The sequence below is a fragment of the Ambystoma mexicanum genome, chromosome 8 (genome assembly GCF_040938575.1).
Source record: "Ambystoma mexicanum isolate Mex_15411 chromosome 8, UKY_AmexF1_1, whole genome shotgun sequence".
Taxonomy (NCBI): domain Eukaryota; kingdom Metazoa; phylum Chordata; class Amphibia; order Caudata; family Ambystomatidae; genus Ambystoma; species Ambystoma mexicanum.
In genome coordinates, this window is record NC_090929.1 from 235224985 (window position 1) to 235230984 (window position 6000).

Below are 6000 nucleotides of genomic sequence, written 5' to 3' on the forward strand. Positions count from 1 at the left end.
ATCGATTTTATCAGTGATGACTACTGCTGGATTTTTGGGTTTGTCAGTTGGTGCCTGCTGTACTGGGGGGAGAGATAAGTTCTTTACGAATAGGCGGCTTCTATTCAACTTAGTTTTGGCTGGCTTGGCTTGATTTTTTGGTTTCTTAGCAAGCGTTGACTTGTCGCAATTTCTGGTTGGGTGTGCCGGTCCTTTTTTGATTTTAGGTACATCCCATTCTGTTGGTCCTAGCTTTTCGTCTTTACTTCTTTTTTTTACGAAGATTTGGCACAGCTTAGGATCCAGGGCTTCAGATGAGGAAGAGCGAGGTATTTCCTTCCTGTGATCAATAGAAGAAGAGGCAGGATCTTCTTCTGTAGAAGACACTATTTAGCTCCTTATTCACGTCCAAAATCGACAACTGTATACTCCTATCTAGCATTGATTTGGGTGTAGTCTTGTCTGACGTATCGCAGGACAGATGATCTCTCGCTTCGGAAGCCCCAGTAGGGAGATCAAAGGGATTGACAGCTCGATCTCCCTCCAGTGATGGATTACTTATGCTCACAGATAAGCGTGACAATCTTTTTTCTGTTTTTTTCCTTGATGATTGGATGGACCATATTGTGAAGAAGTTGAGTTACACCAGCACAGCTATTCTGCATGTTTTTTTCAATGGCATTGACAAAGCCTTAAATGAAAATCATTTTGGAGTGTACCATGGCCAGCATGGTTGACTGGTCTTTAATTGTCTCTTGCATTGTTTCATGTAACTCCATGTAGGGGCTAAGATCTTCGTTAATGTCGAGACTAGGAGAAAGTCATTCTTTTTCATACTAATGTGGTCATTCATATTTTCATTTTCATTTCCTACCACAGTCTGAGTTTGAGAAGACGTAGTGAAAGCTTTTTCCTTGGGACTATGTAGCATTTTCTCGTTGGCATCTTCCAAGCCGATCGACAATGTTTGTACACTTTGGTCATGAAAGACAGCTACAGTAGGTTGTTTCCTAGCCAAGGGAGTAGGCCCCCTTGCCTCTTGGGGTGCTAGTGCTTTATCATTTTCCATCTACATATTCAAAGACTTTTCCAATAATACCTGATCAGTTATGTCGAAGTCATTGGTAGCGTATTCTGAGGGCGGTGTCTCCGGACCCTACTTGCTGTTTTAGGCCCTGTTGCAACAAAAAATAGTGGCGCCCTCTAGGGCCAGACTAGGGAGGTTCCAAATGCTATGGCCATGAGCCATATAATTGCTTATAGGTGTAGTTTGCCTCATTTGGCTACCCGTTCTTGTTCCTGGGCCATTTATATCACTTTCCAGATTGGGGTTAAAATCCTAGAGGTCCCACTTTGATTTCTTCCCAATTACATTGGCTATTTGGGGTACTAAATCAGCTCCACCCAAGTTTCCCAAAGACCCCTGTTTATTGCTCATGGCAAGATTTCTCAAAGCAGGTACACCCTTGTTGATCGTAGGATTCGTGGGATCTTTTATTTGCTTAGCTAGCCCAACCGTTCTCTCATCATTACTAAGGGCCAGTATAGTTTGGTGCAGAATTGGGGGTGAGGGATGGTGATGCGCTCAGCACCATTAAAGTAATTAGAGTCAATGAAGTATGAAAAGTAAATGATGACTTTAATTCAGTTGCGAACAGCCGACACGTGTTTCGACATGCTGGTCGTTTTCAAGGCAGAGACTGACACGTGTTTCGACACGCTGGTCGTTTTCAAGGCTGATTAATTGCACATACCGATATACAAAATTTATAAATAACAAAAATCATTATTCCATTCATAAATACCATCACAGTAGATGTTATATAAAACAATGTAGAAGTTCCATGAATCAATTGTGTGCATAATGAGTAAGCAGTCAAATGAATACATTGTGTATAGTCATAAATTTGTCATACCACAGTTCCGGTAGAAGGTGGGTGGGGACAGTAGATTCAGTGCCGATCAGAAATTCAGGAATGAAATCATATGAGAATGAAGTTTAGTAATTGTGAGTAGTACATCAAAATCACTCTTTTTGAATTGAGGAATAGTAAGCCCCTGTTAGATCAATCTGCTACAAAGGCTGGTCTCTAACAGAGTTATATGTGCATTCCAACAGATGTTGGATAGGCCAAAATTTGACCAAAACACCACAGTTCACCAACATAGAATCATGGCACAATACACCTAGTGAGAATGAGTTTAGATCTAATGGAAGTGAGTCCAGGCCAATGAACCACAACATGCATCATGCAATTATACTGTGGCTACCAATATATGGTTCTATGAATACATGAGAAATGTTATGGCTGTGTGTTGTTGAATCACTAATAAAATTAGACAGGAGAAGTAGTGACCTGCATTAACCAAGAATTCAGAAAAAGAAATAAGTCATATGGAAGCAGGATGATTATCCTGGATCCAGTTTACCGGGGACTACTTTTGAGCTTGCCAATTGGTGGTCCTATAAGTGTAAAACATAGAAAGGGAATAATGTACCACGGATGAAATCCATATGCATCCAATTTGAATAAGGGAATAACGTTTCAACGTACCTGAAATTCAGTGTAAATTAGGTTCACTGCACATTAAGGCTATAAATTGCAAAGCTTTCTGATTCATGAGTGCGCCACATTGGCAAGTCAAAATATATTACCTGAAAAGATTCATATAAGTATGCATTAGAAATAACCTTATCAGGGCAGTCTATTTGGAAATTATCAAATCATAAGCTATAGGGATCAAAGGCACGATTGGCTATAAGCACTACTTACTCGTTTAATCGAGCGACAGATAGAATCTCGGGGTAAATCCCTTAAGAAATCCAGAGTACCCCGGTGGAAGAATCACTGTCTAAAGTATCCGCAGACGTCACGGAAGTGATGTAGGGTGGCGTGGTGACATCATACGCACGGGTGTATGACATCACAATAAACAAAACACGGCCATGGAAAATGAGCTAAAGCTAACAAGACCAATATAATGGGGTTGGTTACCCACAGAAAAGAAAATTGAAGTGCACAATCTCGGATGTGTGAATTTTTTTTTTGTAAAATAACTAAATTAATAAATCTGAAATGACGATGAAATTTAACAGATACTATTAAATGGATTTCAATAAAGTGTGAAGCGCGGTGTGTGTTGAGAATTTCCGGATGGCTGAATAGCAATATGGGAGACCAAGTCACACGAGAGGTAATGATGAGACTAATGAGTGTCTAATATCAAACAGAACTAATGTAAACCGTATACATGTGGTTAGTTGAAAGCACCAATTAGCCCATGAGTGAGAGTAAGAAGATATGAGAATAGATATCACAACGAGCTCTATAGGAAAGGAAAGTAACTAGAGCCCTTGAGTAAAATGGCCAAGTACTAGATCATCTGTTGGTGAGACAGAGGTGCAGGTCGAGTTGGTCAGTAAATAACGGATACGTTAATTATTATAAAAACACATTCATCTCATGATCGGTGTTCAGGCCTCTAGTGGTGCAATGCAAAAAACAAATCAGTTTGGCTTCCATTTGTCTAAGACTCAATTGAAAATTGCCGCCTCTTTTCCCCTTTTGCACTTTCATAAATCAAATAAATCGAAGATCAACTATGTTGTCTAGCTGATGTTCTAATTGCCAATGAAGAGCCAGTGGTGATTTGGGTTCAGACATTTTGAGACTGGCTAGTTGTTCTCTTATTCTGATTCTTATTTGACGAATAGTACTGCCAATATAGAGCTTGCCACAGACACAAATTATGGCATATACTACAAAGGTACTATTACAATTAATAAAGTCACATATGGCAATTTGAGAACCAACGTTATCAGAAAACATTTTGCATTTCTTATGAGCCCATTCGCATTGGTTGCAATTCCCACATTTATGAAAAGCCCACTGGTCGCTGTAACCAATCAATTTGTCTGTCCTACATTGTGTTCTGGAAATATGATGGGCTCACTTTCTGTTTAATCGTGGGTGCTCTAGTAAAGGTAAATTTGGGTTTGAGAGTCAAAAATGGTGTAAGTTCATGATCAAGTCTGAAAATGTGCCAATGTTTCTGGACCAGTCTGTATAACAACGAAGAATCATTAGAACATTGCGTAATAAGAGAGATGTGCTGGGGGGGGGGGGTCTTTGGACTTAGCTCAATCTACTAAGAGGTCAGATTGTGTAGGATCAGAGCCCGGGTGAGGAGGATACAAAAGGGTGATGAGCAGTCGTCCAACATGAAGGATTACCCAAGGAACATTTGTTTGTTTATTGTACAGCAGGCCTTCCAAAGCAATAGACTTTGCAGGAAAGAAACTTGGCCCCGGAAGGTCCTGGCAACTTTAAAGTACCTGTAACCTCATCCTGGCGAGGCCCAGGAGTGTGCTGTGCTCAAAGGTCTTGCCTTGTTCCGTGCTAAAAACGTGGGTAAGGGAGACCCCTGCCCTACCATCCTGACTTATCATTTGGTGAACACTTCTTTCTTTTCTTGTTAACTTTTTGCCACATTATTTTGTAATTTAGTTGTAAGGATTGGCAATAGTTTTTTTTTTTATATCTGCACTTTTTATTTGACAAAACACCACTAGGACTGCCTTATTTTTTATTTGATGGTTGTAGCTTGCTCCCATCTTAGCTTTAGGTTTAGATTAAGTGTTTTTCTCACCCATGCATACAGTTTAATAAACACCCTTGAACTGTGATCACTTGTGCCTGTCTTTACTGTTGCCACCATGAGTCCCTTACAGATGCCCTTTGTGTTTTTATCCGACTTGCGAAACCGCTAAACTGATTATATCATGGCACACTCTTCAAAACGGCCAACAATGTTTTTTTTTCCGTGACAGGGAGGGCATTGGAATTAATCTATCCAATTAGAGGTGTTGAGTGACGCCCCAGTGGCAGATTGTGTATCTGTACGAGCAAATCAGTATCTGGGCCGATTCATAACAAAACATAAACTTTACATGCATCATACATGCATCAGGCTGTACTGAGCCAGTCAAATCGGGGTTTCAGGCATCAGTGGGTCTGCTTTGCCCAAGTTATAACTGGCCGCATAAACACTTGGATGTTTTCCACGTTAACCACCCCAGATTTAATGGGAAATCTGGGGCATTGCTTTCCAAAATCTACATTTCACTTTGCCTTCTCTGAGCAGCTGCAGGACAATTCATTAATGAGGCATTGGGCCTCATTACACAGAAGGCGGTGAGCCATGGCGCTATTAGCGCCATGGCTCATGCCGGTAAAATACCGGCACCGCCTTGGCGGAAAGGGGATTTACCGCCCCATTCCAAGGTTGGAGGGGCGGTAAATCCCCCTTCTGCCATTGCCCTTCCCCATTCCCATTTCTGCCCCATAGGGCTCTATGGGAATGGGGAAGGCGCTAATTACAGCACCACAATTTTGCGGTGCCGTAATTAGCTCCGAGGTCCCTTAGCGGGTTGGTTTTTAACGCCTGCAAAAAGCAGGCGTTAAAGCACCAACCCGCTAAGGGACCTCGTAGTAAGGCGGTAATGGTTAACGGTCACCGTTACCATTAACGGTGGCCGTTAACCATTACCGCCTTCCGTGTAATGAGGCCCATTGTGTGGAGTCTGGTGATTCGATATTGGCTTTAGGGCTGTTTATTTTCAAAATGTGACTGAAGTCACAGATGCATGTGTTCTCTAGCAACATAGCTACATTCGTCAAACAGATATTCCAGCCAAATCCATTTTCATTTTGGATTTTGGTTTGTTAAAGCAATAAAATACTGAGAGATAATAATAAACAAAGATATGCAAAAAGTCTGAATATTCTTTCGCAACGAGTCCAAGGTAGCCTAACTTGTGCTTGTATGTACATTTTAAATTGGATGTGGGGACTACACTCAACGTGTATAATTTAGGGGATTCCCAACCTGAATAAATCCAACGATCAAAATAGTTTTCTAAATCAGCAGTAAGAATCCTAAACACACAGGACTGAACTAGTCACTAGTCAGAAGTGGTAATTACTAGTGTGAGAAAAAACATAGTTAAACAATCCCAAA